Genomic DNA, 22,440 nt, shown 5'->3' with positions numbered 1-22,440 from the left:
TGAAAGACATAAAGCTGATGACCAGCAAGGAATTTAACAGGATGTCTTTGACAATGTCACTCTGCTTTAGAAAACAAATATTATAACACACATATTCCAGTTTTTCGTTCTTAGTGCCAGAGCAATTCCAGAAACTTGTAAGATACCAAGCTCCCAATAGGCACAAAATGGCTGATGAAGAAGAAAAGAAAGCTTGTCCTAACAAGCAAAAGACTTAAAAATCAGAAAAGCATATTAAATTCCAACTGGAACTAAACACAAGCAAGTTTTGAAGTTGAATCATAGCTGTGCTCAGTGAGAAGACTCAGGGATTCAAAGACTTTCCAGCAGATGGTTTTCTGTTGAAAACTCATACATGCTCATTTTAGTCCAAAAGAATATTCTAAGGTAGTGAATGAAGAAAATGACCCTCTTTCACAAGCATGTGAGTCAGTGAAAATGCAAAGTCTAAAGCAGCTTGATCCTCTTGTTCTCTCAGTGTGTGTCCTCCTGTGCATGCCATCTATATATTAACTTTTTTCAGATCGTGGTCTTTGTTTCATTTAAGCTCAGAAAAAACAGCTGTTATTTACCTAATAAAAACATTAAAAAATGAGGTACTCTGATTTTTATTATTATCTCTTAAGATGTATCAATTCTTATCTAGAAATAAATGGTAAATTCTGATATTTCTTTCCTTCCTTCTTTCAAAGCTTTGCTTACAATCACTGTGATTTTCTTTGCAGGACAATCAAGACATCTGCAGGTCAAGCACAGCAACACAAATTCCTCTTAAAAACACAGACATCAGTCTGAATGTCTTCTCTCTATCCGCTGTATAATCAAAAGGGCATGAAGAACAAGCAGGACTAGATCTATCCAAGGCATTAATGATGCTATAGTTTTGTCTGCCCTGCCTCCTTGTGCATGTACCTGATTACGTGTCAGCAGAGTAGCTGCGCAGCCTCTCCCATTTGTGTGAGACAACCCTGCATGGCAAGTACATAACGTGTTGTCATAGCTTTTTTTAATTTTAACTTTGAACCTGATATTTCTTTAAAAAAATTTCCTTGATTTATACATACAACTAAAACAATAGTTTTTAGGAATAAAGGTTTTGGGGCATTGCCTATTGCAACACTCAGATACTCTCAGAATATTTCAAAATGGATGTCTGACTCTTATACAGCTGTAAAATCAACGTGCAGGAGAACAGCAATGAATTCCTTCTGTGGAACAAGATACTTTGCATGCATCCGTTTGTACATGAGGCTGCCTGCTTTTTATGTTGGGCTGGAGTGAGAACAAAGAGTGCACAGCACATGTACCTCTATTTTAATGGCAGGACCTTTGCTACCTTTTGAAATGTTATCCTGGAAAGATTTAGTCAAAGGATTAAAGAAACTACTGGGCCACTTCAAATTTATACTGGACAGTTTATAAGCAGGAGATACTGTAACAGTGGCAGCACTTACTTTGCATCTCTCCTTACAGAGGAACACAGAGGAGGTCAGTTCAAGCTAGAGATCAGTTTATAAGTAATGACAGAGAATGAACTAGATAATGTACAAATTAGAGAATTGCTTCTTAAAAGCTTAGATCCACTTAACGCAGACAAAGCGTGCTGCCTTGATGGCATGAATCTGTAAGTCTTAGAGGTTACAAGTGAGGAAATAAGCAAAGCAGTAGCAGACTTTTTCTCTTGCTTTGGAATTTGTTTTAGGGGATTGGAAAGTAGAGAAACAGATCTCATTATTTTAATTGTTTGAAAAGAAAGCAAAACATAACAATAAGAGTTAAGAGTGATTTGTTTCATTTTGGGAGAGTCCTGGGTACTATCTTAAGGAATCCAAAGAAAGGACAGGAGGTAAGAAGGGGAAACAACTATCAAAAATCACGGAGAGAAGTTTAGCTTAAAAACCTGCTACACTACTTCGAATGTGATAAAATACCTGCCAAGTATTTGAACATCAATGAGCATGATAGACTACAGACAAATAAAAGCAAATCTGACTATTCAGATTTCCTACTTACTGTGTCTGTCCACCCTCTGTACGGCATCTATGTGGGCCCATTAGCTGATGTGACAGCTACCAGTCCTTTTTTGAGAGGCCATCCTGGTACCCATCATATGAGATCAAGTGTTTACGACATTATGCTGGCAGTGATGAGGAGGAAGTCTCTGGCAGGCAGGATAATCAGCTTTTAACATTTTCAAAAACTGATTACAATGCAAAATTAAGAATCTTAGTGCTGACCTCCTTTGCATCAGAAAGGAGAAGATATTTGGATCTGTGGGTGAAGAAGGCTGGTGCAGGCATAGGTCTCATCTCCCTGCAATCACAACAGATCTGCAGGTGGTCTGACAGTCCTACTGGAGGTATGGTACAAGGCAGAGAGCTAACCAGCCCATCCATTTTAAAGGCATTTGGAGACACAGGTGAATGAGTCATGAGGGAAAGCACATTTGTCACTAAATGACCAGATTTTGCATGTGCTCATTCATACCCACTGTTCTGATGTTTTCATTTTAATTTTATTGTCACAATTGCATTCTCAATGTTTTGTTGTGATGACTTGATGCTTTTCTTAAATTGAGGGGGAAATGACTTGAGAGTGCTATGAAAATATGAGTTGGTCTGTTTCTATCCAGTACTTGATTCACTTCCAGGTTGTTCTGATCCATTTTAGAACAGCAGGGGAAAAAGCAATGCTCCAATTACTAATTTCTCAAAACTTGTAATTTACACAACACAAGTAATTTTTTCTGAAGCTGTGACAATACTAGGAGAAATTATAAGAGAGCTCTTAAGCTGTTCTGCATAAACCACAAACAAATAGATTTTATTTAAGATGACATGAGTATAAAAGAATATGAAGAACTCGGTAATAGGTATGAACATACCATAGTTAACAGAAGTGGAACATTTCACCAACCTCCAGAATTTCTTTGTGTTAGACAATCCAGGGAAATATCTAAAGGCCGTAATTCTGGGTTGATGAAAGATGACATATTTAGCTGGATCTTTAGGTGATCTACTTACTCTAGTCACAGAGGCTACTGCCAAAAATCACTCATAACGGATACTGAAGAAGAAACTTGTTTTATATTTCCATCACAGTCCTAGATTTGTTCTGCACTGAGGCACCTAGCATAGACACATATGGATAAATTGACACACTGGGCCAAAACTAGCAAGACTAATTTTTTTTGCTTAGCTTTCAGCCTTGCCCATGTCTCTTGCACTCTTTCTCTCTCCTCATCCTCCCACAGTCATGTCTACTCCTTCTCCCATGTGCAGTGTGAGTCATGAGCTGAATGAGTTCACACTTCCCACACGTCCACATGGCTCTTCTAGTGTATGCCAGTGTGGCTGTCTTGAATGGTATCATCTGGTAGCTCATGAGATACATGCTGGAGGTCTCTCATAGACCTGCAACTCTGTCCTACCACTTTGACTACAGCAAGAGAACATCAGGTTAGTGAAACTGTTGCATAATGTATATTAATTATATGATTCAGGATGCTGAATAGGCCTCCTAAGAAGGAGATGAAGTAAATTAGAAATATATTCTGCTAGGTTCTGTTTCATTTCTTATTTTCTATCTTTCCTTTCATTGCTTTCCCTCCTCTTCCTTCTGCAATCTCATCATAAAGAGCTCACTGCAGGGTGATGGAGTGAAATAGGCATGTATGTTCACAGCCCTTTAAGCTTTCATCTGCAACTGGAGTTCTTAAGATGCCATGCAAATGCAAAAAATTAACTCCTGTTGATCCAGCTTCCTTCACCAGATAATGTTTGTTGAATAAATGAAAATTATTTGAATAATATGCTGGTACTGAATGCAGTATCTTACTCCCTGATCTTGCAAAAAAATGCTGTCTACACAGCCATAACTTGTCTTATTAAAGACAAGTTATGACACAGTATAAAGGGTAAAAATATAGGGTAAAACCCTTTATTTGGGGGGACTAAATATTTACTGTATGTTTTATGGTGTCATTACTAACATGGGGAACATTCTCATCCATTGTTTCTTCATTTTTGCAACTCCTCATCAAATATACAGAAGGATTTTGCTGTAGCCAAAAGCTACATCAGTGGAGATAGACCACTTCTTTTTTTTGGCTTTCTTGCCTCTATGAGCAGGAGGCTGACCTTTTATGTTAAGATACAACTTAGCTTTGGACAGCAACCTGAGCGTCACCAGATCTTACAGACTAGAGAAATGATCCACAGATGCACAGATTAATAAAACTTATGTTGGTAGATTTTCAACAGTATTTGAACTCCGTTATTTTAAACATGAAATCTAGCTCTTTTTTAAACCTTATTCCTCAAGTAGAAAATACTAAAGAAAAAAGAACGTATATCCAAATTGTTCAACAGTTTTTAAAGCAGTGAAAATAACACCACCAAATATAGTTACCACTAAGAATAATAAGATTTTGAATTAATTACCTGCCTTCTTATAGTTATTTTGTATATACTGGACAAACATTAAAATGGGTGGTGTTGATACCTACAGTCCGTAATTAATATAGTAATATTCAGAAAAACAAAAAAATCAGATATACTGATCAACATTCACACAACTGCATTTTCCATCTGAGTAAATAATATGACAGTTGGATAAAGCAGTTTGTGCCTCAGTAGAAGAAAGGAAAAGCTAAAATTCCGTTCACAAGGAAAAGGGCATGGGGTAGGCACACGTGCGCACGTGCCCACACACAAACACAAACACATGTCAGACATATCACATTATTATCGGAAGGAATGAGACAAAATTGCAAAGCTGGCTTGAAGAACAGCATCTAACTGGGTTAAGATATTTGATCTGGCTTTGCTGTCTTTATCATGAGGTAACACAAATAAAGACCTGTTAAGCCACTGACTCCTAGCTTAATGAGATCTGTGTTCTAGGAGCAAGCCCATCTGGCTAGCTCTCAGCAGTGTAGAAAAAGTCAACCACTGTACCAGAGTAGACAGAGTACTGAATTTAAAGAGTTGAGACAGAGAAGAAAGGAGGAAAAGACATGAGTGTTGCAGACGAATGTATCAGCAGGACACTGACTGCAAGTTTAAGTGTTCTGCCAAATACTTTCAAAGAAATAATGAAAAATTAAATAATAGTATTGCAGCAGACAGACACTGTAGTCACACTCCTATTTGAATGAAATAAATATTTTAAACTAAATCATTGAAAACAACCCTCAGTAGCTCAACTGCTCTGGGAACAACTCTTTCTGTTTGCTGCTTCTGACAGCCTCTGGCTGGTCAGTGCAGAAAATGCTGGGTTCTGGCTGCCCTGCACAGAACCTTACTTTCCAGTACACGTTCCGCCGATAAAGGCTTCCATGTTGAAATGAAAGTCATTAGATGGAAGTTAAGACCTCATCAGTGGCTTGTCTCCAGTTTTTCTTCTGCTCAGGAAAAGGGATTATAAAGTGTCAATATTTATGTAATAAAAAATTGAATTTCTGTTATTTAAACTAGATAAAGTAGAATAAAAAAATACTGCTGTACGCTGAAGTGGAGACAAAGGAGAAGGGTGCAGATATGTAGAATGACTGTGTTTTTCCAGTTTTGTGGGTTTTGGAACAAGTGTTGTTGCAAAGCTGTGTGAGGCTGCACTGATCCTCAAACCAGCCACAGCAGCCCAGCGCTCCTAGGAGATGGCAGAGCCCCAGGCTCACACGCAGTCACATCCCTACACCAGAATGCCCTAGCAAACGCAAACAGCCCCAGGCTTGCTCAGACAATGTTACGAGTGAATTTGTGCCTTTTTGTTCAGAGAAGCTACGGAAATGAGCCATGCTGGAAGGCAGAATTAATGAGAATGTGTGCAATCCGAGGATGTTTCTGCTTCTGTAGAAATGAAACTTTCACAATTCCTGAAATGCTTTTATCTGGGTGCCCAATGCAGAAATGTGTTATGTGGTGCACTTAGCCAATATTTTTAAGGAAGTGTTGTTTTGTGGTAAAGGCACTGGACTAACTTTCCATTTCTAGCTCTAGTGAAGACTTCCTGTGTGACCCTGGGCAGGAATTTTACTCCTCCAGTAAGACTTGTCCTACATCTTGCAGGGGTATACTTTCAATTTGCAATACCAGAAGCAGAGCTTTGTGAAAGACAATGTAAATGCACTGGTCAGCAATTTATATTAATCCAGAATATTAGGTGGGTGATTTTATACAAAAAAGGGGAAAAACAATCACTATTTTTCTTGGTTGAAATTAGGGAGGTTTTGACAGGAACTGCTTTCCAAATTCAAGAAATTGTTCCTTTCTCTTGCATTTGTGATTTTTTTTTTTTTTTTTTTCCTCTGGTGAAAGAGAAGCTGCTTTCTGACATGGTCTGCACTCAACAAACCTGCCTAGTTTAGTTCCTACAATGAGCTTACTTAGTAGTAGGAAGTGGAGAAAAAGAGCTGTTTTTCTTTTCATTTCAATGTGAAAAGTGTCAGAGAAAACTGCTGCTGTATGTAACCAGTATACTGCAGTTATTATCCAAGCTACTGCTTCACATTATAGAATGCACTTGAACTCATTGAACCATATGAAGCAAATATTTAAAATGCCAAAACTGTACTACAGAATCGTCCCTGGAGGCAGAGGGGGTGACATTTGTGCTGCTGTGCTAGTGTATCAGCCTAGGAAGAGGAATATATTCTGCATCACTTTTAGACTGATAAATATGACGGTAACAGGAAAAAAATTCCTTAAGCATTGATAGCATGTATTTACTGCTCCAAACCCATCATGGCTGTCACATCACATAAAGGAAGCAGAAACAGAAGAATTGCAGTGAATAGGCTATGTAAGAAGATTAGACAAATGAAAGTCTGGCATCCAGCCATGTCTTTCAGGAGTACAAATTGTCTCCATAGGATTCTTTTTTTCCCACTTTAAATACATACTATATCACCTACAGCTACTGTAAAAGCCACCTGTGTGCAAGAATAAATCACAGCAGTCCCAGGCTCTGCAGCACAAATCACAGTGGATTCTGGAGGTAAATCTGCAAATAAAAGAGGACTGTACTCATGTTTCTCCTTCCTGGCATTTACAAAAACCACAAATCTGGCATTTACAAAAAGCACAAATATGAACATCTGTTGTTTGAAACAGAAAATCATTCAGCTGATGGAGGGATTGGGAACTAATGAAGCAGGAAAACTACTAAGTGCAAATGAATAGAGCTTCAGTGGCGTTAGTTTGATAATTTTGCGGAACAGAGGCTATTACAGAGATACGTAGTAGCAGATCTCTGCTTAGGGGGTTATGCTAAGATTTCCATTATCCACCACATTTGTCAGGGGTCAGCAGTTTCAGGCAGAGATTTGCTTTTGATACTTCTGGTTCAGGAGACTATTTTTGTTAGTCAGAAGTTAGAAAATGCAAAGGACCAGCAACCTTTGCTAATATCTGGTTCAAAAGAACAAACTAACAACCTTGGTTCAAATCCAATGCAGGTATTATAATAGTAAGCACTTTAACAGTAATTTACTCTGTCCAAAATACAGAATTATTTCACAAAGATTAAGGGCAACATTTTCAAAAGCTTATCTGAAGGTAAATAATCAGATAGCCAGCCAGCTGGGGACACAAACAGGGATTTTCAAAGCGGGTGAATAGGTACACTTTTGTTGCACACGTGCTTGTGCTTGGATATTCAGTCTCAAGGAAGGATGGGTATGGGTCATACAGGCAGGTTAATTTATGTTTATATCTCTGTTCTCCTAATTGTGGTCAAAGGTGTGGTGTGTAAGCCTTGTCAAAAGATCTTTTTTTTTTCCCCAACTGGCACAGAATCCTGGGTAAAAGAAGGCTGAAGTGTTTTTTTTTTACCCCTCATAACTGATAATTCCTCTGCATGGTCATTTGTAATGGAGGTTTACAGCCTTCTCAGTCAGCTCCATCGAATGCTTTGGAGTCCTGATGCTGTGGCTGGGCGGCTTACTTCTCTTGTCTTGAGCTGAAATGTGTTGTCTAGCAACAGACAGCTCTCTTTGCCACACTAGAAGAAATACCATGCTTATCTCATTTGTTGTCTATTCTCCATTTTTCTACGTGCCAAAAAGAAAAAAAATTGGCTAAGTGTAGGAAAGTTTAGTGGAGAGTGCATTCAGTACTGAATCACAGACACTGATGCAAGAATTTTAGCTGTGTTGACACTACACACTCATGCAGTAACAAGGTAGGTCAATCGAATGAAATGTTTTTTTACCAGAAGATGAAACCTTAGAGGGGAGTAGTCTGTGACACAGTTTAAACAAAACCCTTTTCCTCCTATAATTAGGGTTTCTTTTCAGGAGTGATACAAGTTTTGGTGGTAGTTATCCAGGGTAAGAACATAAGGACCATGTGGCTGTCCAAGAAAAAACTTGTAATGGCAGCTAGACGGGCAGCAGAAACTGTATCCATACAGACTGAATACCACCCCCTACACCCTCCCCCTTTCAGATTTTAAAGCGCAATCAAAACGTTATGAATGTTTCTGTGTTCTGAGAAACTCAAGTTTGCACACTATAGTTAAGGAGGTATCTTTTAAAATATGGTTATAAATTATTATACTTTGCAACAGTTCTTTGTGTTTGACAAAATAATATTACATTATATCCACACCTGACAAAAAAGGCTGGCTACATTGCTTAGTGTGGCATGCGGAGAACTGTGATGAGAAGTCTGCCCTTGGACACAGTGGTAACGGTAACCGCAATTCAATACTTCCTCAGGCCAGCAAGTGAAATAAATGAGCATTTAAATGTAATACCTAATGGAGACTTGTCAGTAAAAGAAAACCACTATGCAGGCTAACATGACTGCTAATCCTTTCTCAAGCTTAGGGCAGCAGTGAGCATAAACCATCCCTAAGATGCTTTGGCATACATTTGCAAGATAACTGGAAGTTCACATGTAATATCAGCTTCATCTAACCTTATTGCTTCCTCCCCTTAATGAGCAACAAAAGAAAAAGCCTAAGATAACAACTAGAATGTAATCACTTCTTAAAATTTAAATTAGAAATGAAAAAACCGCTGATTTCAGGACTTTTTTTTTACAAATTAAAAATTAAAAAGAAATTCTTCCTATCTTTAGGACTCAGTGAAGATATTTTTAGGCCCCTATCCAGCAAATTGGTTGTTACATGAAACTTAAAGGCATATTCAATGTCTAAGTGTTTTGCAGGACTGTGTACTTAGAATTTATCATTTTAATTAAATCTGTAAGCTCGTTATTTCAAATACACTTGAATTTGAGTGCTATGCATATATAGGACACTAAATACATATTTTTGACATCTGTATCTTTTTTAGCATCCCAGTGGCTCTACTTCATAAACCGCGTATGTTGCAGTAGATGTCTAATCCGAGAAGAGTTTAAATATCACTTAGATAAGGACAATTCTGTCCTTACTTACAATGTATAACTCTGAAGTGTTTACTTTGACAGTCTTTAAATGCTAGTTTCAAAATCTTTTTCTAAGCACATCTCAACAAATACAGTAGCATGACAAGTCTGTGTATAAAAACTCCCATACTGATAGTGAAAGACCAAAACAATAACAATGTAAAAAAGTGCTGAGCAAGATTTTCAAATATCAGCTCTGGACTCAATTTAATGAATTACAGTGAAACAGATGGGTTCAGAAGTCTACTATATTCATTGATGTGCTAGTTTTTTTCTGGCACAGAGTTAATTTTCTTCATAGTAGCTAGTATGGGACTATGTTTTGGATTTGCGCAGGAAACTGTTGATGATAATGCAGAGATGTTTTCAGCAGTGCTTACAGAATCAAGGTGTCCTGGTTTCACTGGGATAGTATGATATAATCAATTTTCTGTTATATTTTGTTTTAGTTCATGGCCAGCCATAGTATGCAGGTTTCCATGGTGATCAAGGCCATTAGCAGTTTTGAGTTAGCCCGATGCTTAAGCTATGAGAAGCGAAAGCCAGGGCAGCTGACCCAGGCTGGCCCGCAGATGTATTCTATACCATAAACATCAGGTTCACTATAAATTGGAAATTTTGCAAGGATGGCCCTTGCTCCCTCCCACTCTCACCCTTCCCATTCCCCCCCTCCCCACCCTGTGGTTGCCATCTCTGGAGGGTCTCGCCACTGCTATATGGGCTGAGTATATCTTTGTGTATTTTGTATTAGGATTTATATTAGTTTTCTTACTTTATTAAATGTGTTTCACTTTCAACCCACAAGTCTTCCTCCTTTTCCCAGTTCCCTTTCTTGTCTGGGGAGAGGTCAATGGGTGATAGAACAACTGGTTATTGTTTAGCCCTGGATGTGGGCTAAATGGAGTCACAAGGTCTTTTCTGCTTCTCACACCACCCCACCAGCAAGTAGGTTGGGGGCGCACAAGAAGTTGGGAGGGGATACAGCTGGGACACCTGACCCCAGCTGAACAAAGGAACATTCCATATCGTATGGTGTCACGCTCAGCATATAAAGGTGGGAGAAAGAAGAAAGAAGGGGGATGTTTGGAGTGATGGTGTTTGTCTTCCCAAGTAACAGTGATGCATGATGGAGCCCTGCTTTCTGGAGATGGCTGAACACCTGCCTACCAATGGGAAGGAGTGAATGAATTCCTTCATTTGGTTTGCTTGTGCATGCAGCTTTTGCTTTACATATTAAACTGTCTTTGTCCCAACCCATGAATTTTCTCTCTTTTACTCTTCCAATTCTCTCCCCCATCCCACCGGGGGGGAGTGAGTGTGTGGCTGTGTGGGGCTTAGTTGTTGGCTGGGGTTAAACCACGGCAGTCCTTTTTGGTGCCCAGTGTGGGGCTCAAAGGGTTTGCAGTAACAGGTTTGATTGGAATGTGCTAGATCAAATTTATAGCTGTTATTGCTGTTGAGGTGTTAATTGACAGGCTCCTGTGCTTGCCATGGGACTTGCATGCCTTATTGTAAATTAGAGCCTAGTGCTCATTAGTGGCTGCTTTTTGCTTTTGCTGCTTGCTGTACTGCTTTATCATCTAATTCTGCTGTGCCTGGGAATATTTTAATAACAGCAGTGGCCATGCGCCTGGGTTGGCAGATGTCCAGGGCATCACCTCTGTTTCTGTGCTACTGTACTGGACAGGCTGGAACTCCAGTGTGAACTTGAGTTGAAAGGAATGTGACCTGTGGATGAGTCCATGCAGGAGCAGGACACCTCAAAGCATCTGTGGCCATGGATAAGTCCATGCTAGAGCAGGTAGGTCTTGAAGTGTCTGTGGCCATTGTAGAGGAATTCATTGCAATGTTAAACCTGATGGTCTGGTCCAAAGGGACCAGGGGTGAAGATTTTAATGGAAATACCTTTAAATTGTTGTAACCTGGGATTTGAGTTGCATGTTATGGGAGTTACTCTAGCAGGAATCACTTGAACCAATGGAGGACAAGTCTTAGAAGAAGCAGTGCAAGTGCAGCAGTGACCCAACCTGAACTGGCTTTGGCGCCCAGTAACTCCACACAACACACCAGCTCTCCTGTCCTGCGTGACCACCATAACAGATGGAGCCCAAAGTCATGGACTAAATGAATTGTGTGGACATTGTGTGGACATTGTGTGGACATTGTGTGGACATTTTATAGGGTTGGTCCATAAACTAGGGGAATTATATCAGTGTATTATATCAAAGGATGGCAAGGGGGGTGGTGGTTAATGAGGTTGTATTAGATAGTGTGGGACCTGAGCATGACGTATATGGTATGGAATAACGGGTGGAGAATCCCACCAGGGGTGAGTGAGCAAGCAGCTGTGTTGTGCTTAGTTTCTGGCTGGGGTTAAACCATGGCAATTAGAAACATCCTTGGAGTGTAACAGTAGGCAGAATACATAAATGGGTCTGTTCTATACTCCTAGCTTCCATAACAAATACATGCCAGGAGCACACCAAGCTATTACAAAAGGGTATATTTGTGTAAGTGCTCTTCCAGCTTTGGCTGCTCTGAGTCTTGCCCTGGGTAGCATTTTCTTTTATTAGTCTAAATTAAACTTAAAATAAGGCAGACCTATGCATAAGCCCAGTATTTGAAATATCTTTGTCCCTATGCTCTGCGCGAGAAAGTCAGGTCAGCCTGGGCAATTACTTATTTCCTTAATATACCATGTGCCTGAAGCTTGATAAAAGGGTAACTAGAGGTGTGATAGATAAAAGCACATGCTACTTCACACAGAACTAAAAACTAAAATGTTGACTGTGAATTTCTTTGAAATTCTGTATTTCTATCCATGATGTTTATGCTTTAACGCAATAGTGTCATAAGGAGAAAGAACATCCACACTAAATAAGAAAAGCCAAATACATAGCATCCATCCACACTGAGTGGCAAGGTGCCCACTGATATAACATTCAGTTTGCACAGCTAACTGTATCACAGACAGCAAATAAGAAGGATGTTCATTTTCATGGAGCTCCTGGCTAAAACTTCATCCAGAAGAGCAAGCCTTAAAGTAAATAGGCAAAGACAAATTAAACAGAGGAAAAAAAATGTTTCTCTGGCTCAAAACCAAGTCCATGCAAAAGCCAAGAACAGCTTGAGAACCAATTTCATGCTAATAGGCAAATGTTAGTAAAATATGATGTTTTATAAAGGATTTTCAGAGAGGTGCTTTTATATACCTCAATGGCTTTGTAAGGAAAGTATTATTTATCCTTATTTCACAGACAGTGCAAATGAAGGTCATTAAACTGCTTGTCTCAGGACATATATAGATGATCTAGACGTAGGGATTGAGTGCACCCTCAGCAAATTTGCAGATGACACCAAGTTGGGTGGGAGTGTCGATCTGCTGGAGGGTAGGAAGGCCCTACAGAGAGATCTGGACAGGTTAGATAGATGGGCCGAGACCAACAGCGTGAGGTTCAACGAGAACAAGTGCTGGGTCTTACACTTCAGCGACAACAATCCCATGCAGCGCTACAGGCTGGGGGAAGAGTGGTTAGAAAGTGGCCTGGCGGAAAGAGACCTGGGGATGCTGATCGACAGCCGGCTAAACATGAGCGAACAGTGTGCCCAGGTAGCCAAGAAGGCCAATGGCATCCTGGCCTCTATTAGGAATAGTGTAGCCAGCCTGTCTAGGGAAGTGATCGTCCCTCTGTACTCGGCACTGGTGAGGCCGCACATTGAATACTGTGTTCAATTCTGGGCCCCGCACTTCAGGAAAGATGTTGAGGTGTTGGAGTGAGTCCAGAGGAGGGCAACCAAGCTGGTGAAGGGTCTGGAGGGTCTGACCTATGAGAAACGGCTGAGGAAGCTGGGGTTGTTTAGCTTAGGTTGTTTAGAAGAGGAGGCTCCGAGGTGACCTTATTGCAGTCTACAACTACCTGAAGGGAGGTTGTAGTGGAGTGGGAGTCGGCCTCTTCTCCCAGGCAACTAGCAATAGGACAAGAGGACATAGCCTCAAGCTTCGCCAGGGGAGGTTCATATTGGACATTAGGAAGAACTTCTTCTCAGAAAGGGTCATTAGACATTGGAAGGGGCTGCCCAGGGAGGTGTTGGAGTCACCATCTCTGGATGTGTTTAAAAAAAGACGGGACGTGGCACTTAGTGGCATGGTCTAGTTGACATGGTGGTGTCAGGGCAATGGTTGGACTCGATGATCCCAGAGGTCTGTTCCAACCTGATTGATTCTGTGATTCTATGTGGGATTAAAATAGCGTTGTTCTAATCCTGTCTGTCCAAGGCTGCCATGCTAGCTGTCCGTATGTTCTAGCTTACAAAGCTCTGGTCAGAACTAAGATATTTTGCCTCCTGAGCATTACTGAAAAATTGATAAGTTTCTGTGTTGAATTCCCTATTTTTTATTAAAGGCAATTCATGTCAGGAGTCAATTACCATGTCAGTTACCGCAGGCAGCTGTAAACAACCCATCTGGCGTATAGGAATAATGATCCTGATACATATTGAGTACGTTTCACTGAGTCCTCTGGAAATCAGATGCACTTCAGGAGTAAATTAGGAGGCAAGAGGGATCTCAGAACATGGCTATATGAAGCAGTACCCTGCCTTAAGTCTTTGCATGAGCAGTGAAGCATAAGGAGATGATAAGCCAGTCACTAGTACCTTCTGTGTGTCCCTTTCCTCCTTTGCAAATCACTCTGCAGTGGTTCAGAGGAAGGAACAGAAGGAGCACATCCCTCGTGAAGGACAGACCAGGTCCACTCTTGAACAACCATGCAACTTGGCTTCTGTTTTACCCAAGACAGGCATATTTGAAAGTCTGGTTACTACATGAAGGAACGGTTTAAATGTTTCAGGCAGTTGCATCAGTTATGCTGAAACTCATCTTTCCTGCCCTTTTTTTGGTCAATTCTAGTAAAAAAGAGGAAGTACTTTCTAATGTGCTCTTTCATCTTTTCCCTCAGCCTGAACATTAAGCACCTGTTGAAATGATGACATAACTGCTAGATACCTATTTTGCAAAGCAAACAGAAAAAATGTTACACAACTAGAAGCTCTCTGGAAAAATGCTGAAGCTGTTGTGAGGTAAGGCCTTATACTCTGAAGCCACAGAACAGATTGCACACCAAAAACCTGTAAAAAATTATTCATTTCTTCTCATGCAGTTCTTGATTAATGTCTGTAATTGTTCATTAACCTACTGTTGCACTAGTGACTTTCTCAAGGGCTCTTGACTTAGAAATACAGCGGATGGCAAGAAGATGCCCAACTGCTCTGTAGAATCAGTTAGAAACATAATATGTTGCTTCTATAAGGACTCCCTTTCAAACAGATCGTCATTTATAGTCATTTGTCAATCCTATTTGAGTGCCTGCTCTACATCTTTAGTGGCTGCAAATTATTGCCATACAAATTATTTCTTTCCCTTTCTATGTTGAGATTGCAACAAGCGGGTAATTAAAGAACAAGAATACTTCTGGGCTAATGTCATAGCTTCAGAGTGAGTGTTTGATTCATAAGCCTCATTTTATGGGTTAAGCAAAGGCATCCATCATCATTGCTACAGTTGTTTGCTGGGAAAGCATTTTGAAGTTCAGAGTAAACTTCCTCGCAGAGAATCAAAAGCGGTCCTAGCAGATAATTAATCATAGTTGTTTTTTTTTTTTCTCATATATATGAATATTTAAAAGGCTAATGTCTATTATACTAAATAATTCTTGGAAAAAAACCCAGTATAGATAAAGGTGATTCATTTAACAGGAATGAGTTTTCACTTGAATCACTGAAAATGCAGGAAATACCAGAATTAGATTCCTTATGGTGTATTCACTGTGATGCTATCTTTACTGACATGACAAGATTTGCACATGGAAAAATGGTGGAAAACAACAGAGGTACTCTCATTTGGAGTGGTGGGAACACAGCTAATTGGCACTTACATGGATCTTTCTTTTCTTTGAAGAGTGGGAGAGCTCTTAGAATCATCAAATCACAGAATATCCTGAGTTGGAAGGGACCCACAAGGACCATCGAGTCCAACTCCTGACTCCACACAGGGCAACCTAAAAATTAAACCATGTGTTGTCCAAATGCTTCATGAACACCAACAGGCTTGGGGCCGTGACCACTTCCCTGGGGAGCTTGTTTGAGTGCTTGACCACCCTCTCAGTGAAGAACTTTTTCCTAGTAACCAATCTGAACTTCCCCTGACAGAGCTTTAAGTTATTCCCTTTTGTCCTGTCACTGGACACCAGAAAGAAGAGATCAGCATCTCCCTTTCCACTCCCCCTCATGAGGAAGGCGTAGACAGCAATGAGGTCACCCTTCAGTCTACTCTTTTGTAAGCTGAACAAATCTAGTATCCTCAGGCACTCTTCAAAAGTCATGCCCTCTAGACCTTTTACCATCTCTGTTGCCCTCCTTTGGACACATTCTAGTATTTTTATATCCTTCCTATATTGAGGAGCTGAAAACTTCACACAGTACTTGAGGTGAGGCCACACCAATGCTGAGTATAGTGGAACAATAATTTTTGACTGGTTAGCTATACTGTGCTTAATGTACCACAGGGTATGTTTGGCCCTTTTGTAGAAATATGGTTTTTACCATTTGTCTCCACTCATCTCAGGAACTGATGATTGTTTTTGGTGAATAAACCAACATTATGATAAGATACCACACCAGAAGGTGCCACAATGGTTGTGCTCAACTAATATTCCTGCAGGCATTGTCCTTCACATAAGTTCAGAGTTACCCTGTTAAATCCTAGACCAGGTAACTTAGTTGAAAATGATGTTAAATTTACAGCTAGCTCCCAGACTATCAGATAAACCTACCCTACAAACATCCTGCTGTGTTTCCTCTCTGTATTGTGAGGACTTAGGAGGAGGGACTTCTGGAGCTAGAAATGAGACTCTGTTCTTGGGGTTTCCTCATACAATTTTCCTGGTTGCTCATGAATGTAGTTTCTCCTCTACCTACACCCATTAACAGCATCTCCCACCTTCAGAATGTTGATGCCACATTGCAAGGCAGAGAAATGGATGCTTCTGTCTGGTAATTTTCCATTACTGGGGGTGAGGTGTGGTGGTGTATGGTTTGAGAAAGGTGAATGAAGCAAGTAACTTCATTTTCTTCAGTGGTCAAGCACAATATTTTTCTGTACCCAAATGTGACATTACTAATGGCAGGACTGACTGAGACCTACTTTAAGTAGGCATACAGTGGAAATCCTCTCAGATGCTACATTAAAACTATGCACGGATAACCATAATTTTTACATGCAGTGGTCTAGGAAAAGGCAACTAAGGTCTCCTGGCAATGATAGGCATCTCTGAGACAGGACTTTATATAAAAACTGATCCTTACACTGCGAAGAGGAACTTCTACTTGACCAGTTTGAAGACCACCCTTTGCACATTTTGGGCTGTCTTGAGCTGTTCAGTGACAGAAAAGGGGAATTTACAAGCATCTATCAGTAATATAGGGCCAAATTCTGCATATATAGGCTCACTTTCTTCAAATATTGAAGGAACATAATTAATTCTGTGGTACTGTGGACTGATATGTAAACTGCTGTCACTACAACAGCCGTTTAAGGAAATTTTAGTTCATGAAATCTAGTTATATAATTAGTGTAATAATCCTACTAATTAGTTTAATTTTATGATTGACCATAAGTAATTTCTCATTTGATTTGTTGATAATTTATTGTATTTTATACGTTTGCTTATATATTTAGTTTAGTTAATAAACTAATGAAAACTGTAAACATGTTTGGGCTACGTAGGCTCAGTAGGAAAGGTCACTCTATACTGGCAGCCTATAGGTCTGTTCTTATAGATCTTCCTGTAAGTGGTCCAAACCAGGAACATTATTAGCTTTTGAATATAAAGTCCAAAACTTTCAAGCCTCTGGGTGCCTACCATTTAAAAGCTGATCATCTTTCCCTAGTAATTTGTATTCTCCAAGCCTTTCTAAAGCTTTCTAGTGCTCTCTCTGTTGTTCTGTCCTATAAACATGACCTGGTCCTATGGGATTTCTTCAGTCACATCCTAAAAGTAGCCCTACTAGCTTATTGGAGGTTAATCTTGCTTACTGAGGTGAGCTCATCTGCCTGCTTTTCTTTGGGACTTAATTTATTCATTCAAAATCCAGGACATCCACTGAAGAAAGTGGGAGTTGTTGCAAAAGTAATGTTGGATTATGGCTTGGATATCTTATTAAAATTCAGCGAAATGATTTTCTGAAATCTAAATGTTGGAACAATATTGTTTCAAACTTGAAATAGCCTCAGTGGTGCTGTGTCCCAAAGTAATGTGTTTACGTATTACATGCAGAGAAAAGCCTAGTTCTACCAATAGTACCATGAAAAGAAAATACTGCTAAAATTAAACAATCAAAGAAGATAGGTGAGGTGTGACTTCATGTAGTAAACAGTGATTGAAGAAAGAAAACAGCAGGACTCTGCATGAAGCAAATTAATTCTTGTTGGAGTTTCATGCTCCTGAAGAAATTAAATTGCCCACCTCCTAATCAGCACAGCTCCCTGCCATGTCAATTCTTTACTTCATATCCTCTCCCATATTAGCATAATTTGTTCTGTATGAAAGTCCCCTAATTTATGCTTTTACTATATTTTAAATATTTTTCTTTTTCAATTATTTTACAAGAGTGTGTTTCTTTTTATTACTTTGATGAAATCACCATACAGCTATGGCCATTCCTTTTCCTTGCTGTTCAAAACATAAATTATTCTTGGCCTCTGCTTGCTTTATTTATTCTTTCTTTATTTTCCATAAAAATGAGGTATGAGACTATGCCGCTACTGTATTTATGAAACACAATAATACTTCACATCTTTTGTGGGATAAACTTATCGAGTATATGTTATGTGGGATAAACATATCGAGTGGCTAAGAAGGCCAATGGCATCCTGGGGTGTGTTAGAAGGGGTGTGGTTAGCAGGTCAAGAGAGGTTCTCCTCCCCCTCTACTCTGCCCTGATGAGGCCGCATCTGGAATATTGTGTCCAGTTCTGGGCCCCTCAGTTCAAGAAGGACAGGGAACTGCTAGAGAGAGTCCAGCGCAGAGCCACGAAGATGATTAAGGGGGTGGAACATCTCCCTTCTGAGGAGAGGCTGAGGGAGCTGGGTCTCTTTAGCTTAGAGAAGAGGAGACTGAGGGGTGACCTCATTAATGTTTATAAATATGTAAAGGGCAAGTGTCATGAGCATGGAGCCAGGCTCTTCTCAGTGACATCCATTGACAGGACAAGGGGCAACGGGTGCAAGCTGAAACACAGGAGGTTCCACATAAATATGAAGAAAAACTTCTTTACAGTGAGGGTAACCGAACACTGGAACAGGCTGCCCAGAGAGGTTGTGGAGTCTCCTTCTCTGGAGACATTCAAAACCCGCCTGGACGCGTTCCTGTGTGACATGATCTAGGTAATCCTGCTCCGGCAGGGGGATTGGACTAGATGATCTTTCGAGGTCCCTTCCAATCCCTAACATTCTGTGATTCTGTGATTCTGTGATTCTGTGAGTATACTGCACACTACTTGAAGAGTAAATAAAGACTATGAACTTTTAATCCAGATGTAAAACAAAAATTCAATCAAGGACAGATCTTTAAGAGTAAAGACACAAATAGATAATGAGCTAATTTAAAATACTAATTCTAAACACTCCTTGGTTTTGAGTAAATTTGGAACTGAAAGATGAGTTCCAGATCTTATATTAGCAACTCATTATTACACAAATATTGTGACTGGAGTCATGGAGTATTGTTTTCCCTCATCCAGCTAAGTCTCTAAATCTGGCAGCGTGAGTGTCATCCATTCTTCTGAAACAGTAGCAGCAATTGCAGAGAAAATGTGAATACCCATTACATGCTGTAAAAGGAGTCTGGGATAAATCAGAGCATTTTGGAAATGTCATCAGTATTAGTCTACAAGCTAAAATACAAGCTTTATACTGTACACAGTTCCTTCAGTTTGCTTTGTTATTAGGTATTCTTAAAATGAACCTGTTATACATGCACTCAATTTCCTTGCATAAACTGTTATGATAATTATTTGTTATTCATAATCCAAAACCTCTGTTAAACAAGGCAATATTTTGGCTGACTGGAATATGGAAAGCCAATGAAGTGGTTTGCCAGAACCTCATTTTCCAGAATCAGGCCCTGATTCAGGAAAGCACTTTAGCACATTTTAAAGTATAAACATGTGCTTTGGTTTGTGCTTTTTTGATTAGGGATCAACTTAAGCTTTTACTTAATGTGTTTTGCTGAGATTGGGCCAAAGTTCTGTCCATGGGATATAACCTCTGTGCTGTTTTGAGGGCAGGAATGCAACCCACATGCAGCAGAACTGCCAGATATTGTGAAGTTTCAATTATTTCAAAAGTATGTCATTTTTAGTTGATACCTTGTGAAAAGACCTCATCAGATTTATGTCTCTGAATATGAACCCTAGCATGATCTGGCCTTGAGTCCACACGCTAAGCTTCAACTTAAAACCTGATTCAGATCTGACTCTGAACACCTATCAGAGTATTGAACACCTATCAGCTTCTTGTTGATAATACAGTATGGAAAGTGAATTATCTTGTAGCCTGGAGAGGTGGTTCATCAATACAAGGATGACACATGTGGATTACCACTGGCATGTCTGATATGGAAAAAAAGAGGAATTGGTACTTGGAATTTCCATGCCTGCATCTATCCTTACCACTACATTTCTTTTAGCATTTTGTATTTCTGTTTTAAGGCTCAATATTGTCATTGTGTCATGTATCTAAAAAGATTTAAAACTACCAGTAAAATACTGATCCTAGCATCTAGCTGTAGCTGAAGTTTCTAGAGATCTGTTCAAATTAGTGCTAATATATGTAACTTGCTAAAGGCTGCCACAGTGTTTGCAGTTTGATTTCAAATTAATCACCTCAAGCCTTCTTTTTGGGTAAGCTATTTTAAAAATTTTTCCTCAGCTAGGAGAATTGCCTTCACCATTTTTTTCTCTTTCTGCAGAACAATAAATGAAAAATTTGCATTCTTGTCCCTGCGTTCTGCTTTATTCTTCTTTTGACAAGTTAACATGTGGACAGCTCCAAATCACTGCATTCCCATTATTCATGACATGCTGAGGATAACTTAGACAGTGTCTCCTTCTATTCTGACAAGTAAAAATCCAAAAAGGCCAGATGATAAAATTGATATTTAACACAGTCAGAATGAATTGACAGTGATTATGGGACCCTTCTAGTCTCTGTTCTGTTTCCAAGTAAGACACATGACTCTTCCATTCACTCACTGTTGCACATTCAAAGCTTGTGTATAGTATTTTGTAGCTCATGGACAGAATTCTTCAGTATGTCTTTAAAACACAGATCCTGCCCATTCTATGAGAAGGACTTTAAGCCTTTTATGGTGCTATCTCATATTAGCTCAAGTGGCAGAAGCCTTGATTCATGTTAAATGTGCTTGTGATGCCCCTTGCATCAAAAGACACTTTTGTCTATATTAAGTAGGTTCTTCTCTGGTGTGTCAGCCCAAACACTGTCCTCTGGAACACAGTGCCTTTATGTAAACTAATTAAAATTTCCAAACTTATTATGCCAGTGAGATTTATAATGCCAAGTCACTGTAGTTCTCAGAGAACTTCAAGATCTATATGTGAAATGTTGCCTCTCTGTGACAAAGTAATAGATGTGGTTTTAGCTTACTTTGGCATTGTTTTTCTGGCTGCTGCGTGGTACATGCATGCGTGATGAAGTAGAAGAACACAGTGGATGAACATATATTGTCAGGTGTGTATTGGATAAGTCAGGAATTTTATGAGGTTGGCTAGCGCTACTTACTCATTAAATTTAACAGTCTGGTGACCTATTCATGCCATTTATTTCAGGTTTAGCACCCTATCATAATTTATCTATATAAGAAAAGAAATACCAATTAAAAAAAAGAAAGTAAGTGTGCACCCAAATGTTTCACAATGAGCCAAGTTTACAAAATGACTAGAACATAATTTCTACATTATTTACAAAGGTTTAGAACAAGAGTGTGAGTATTAAATTCTGCATCGTTCCCCATAATGTTCATTTCACCAAGTATAAAGGAATGCACCTTCCATCTCAATGATCCAAAAATGCAATTGAACATTATCATATCATCAGTCTCTGCAGCTTAGACAGCAGCATCTTGACTTCACTTCCAACAATCATTGCTCAGAAACACTTTGAATTATCATGTGACAACAGTCTATGCCACTAACTGTTTTTAACAATATGCTAGAAATATAAGTGTGCCAGCTGCAGAGATTGGAAGTGCATCAGATGCAGTGTGTACAGCCTTCGGAAAAGCTGTATCTTTTCCTACGACTAGGGATACAAGGGAGTATCGTTCTTGGGTTGATTGTAAGCTTTCTGGCTGATTAAGAAACATTATTATCTATCTGAGGCATTTGCTCTCAGTCATAGGTTAAAGTGCAATACTGCACATAGGAGGACATGACTACAAAGGAAGTGTCTTGTTGGTGAGGTATTTTAGCATAAGGGTCGTAAAATTCGACACTGGATTTTTGATGCCATCTTCAATGTCTTAATAAGAGAATTTTGGAAGGCCACCTGTCTCAGATATCTCTATAGCTGTATGCAGTATTGGCAGGATGGCATCAGGCAAAAGTGTATAAAATAGAGAAAAAGAACAATCTTTAATTTTATATTAAAAAATATTTACTTTCCCCAAAATCTACAAAACTGTAGATTAAATTTGATTTTGAGAAAATATCTTACTTTACTCTCAGTAAAACAAGATATCTGTTCAAAAACAATAAAAAAGAAAATAAAAAGATAATAACTTCATGTTTTCTATCTCCATTGTAATATTTTTCACTATTTGCTTTTTGTTTCATCGAAAGCACTTATACTGTTGAAAATTTGCTGTTGTACCAGGGATGTTGCAATAATGTGTTATGTCCCTGAAGCGGCTGCATTTCAGTAGAGAGTAAACAATCGCTGAATAATGCACATTACTTTCAGTCATAGGAA

This window comes from Nyctibius grandis, chromosome Z, assembly GCF_013368605.1.
Source record: "Nyctibius grandis isolate bNycGra1 chromosome Z, bNycGra1.pri, whole genome shotgun sequence".
Classification (NCBI taxonomy): domain Eukaryota; kingdom Metazoa; phylum Chordata; class Aves; order Nyctibiiformes; family Nyctibiidae; genus Nyctibius; species Nyctibius grandis.
This window is presented reverse-complemented; position numbering follows the sequence as displayed.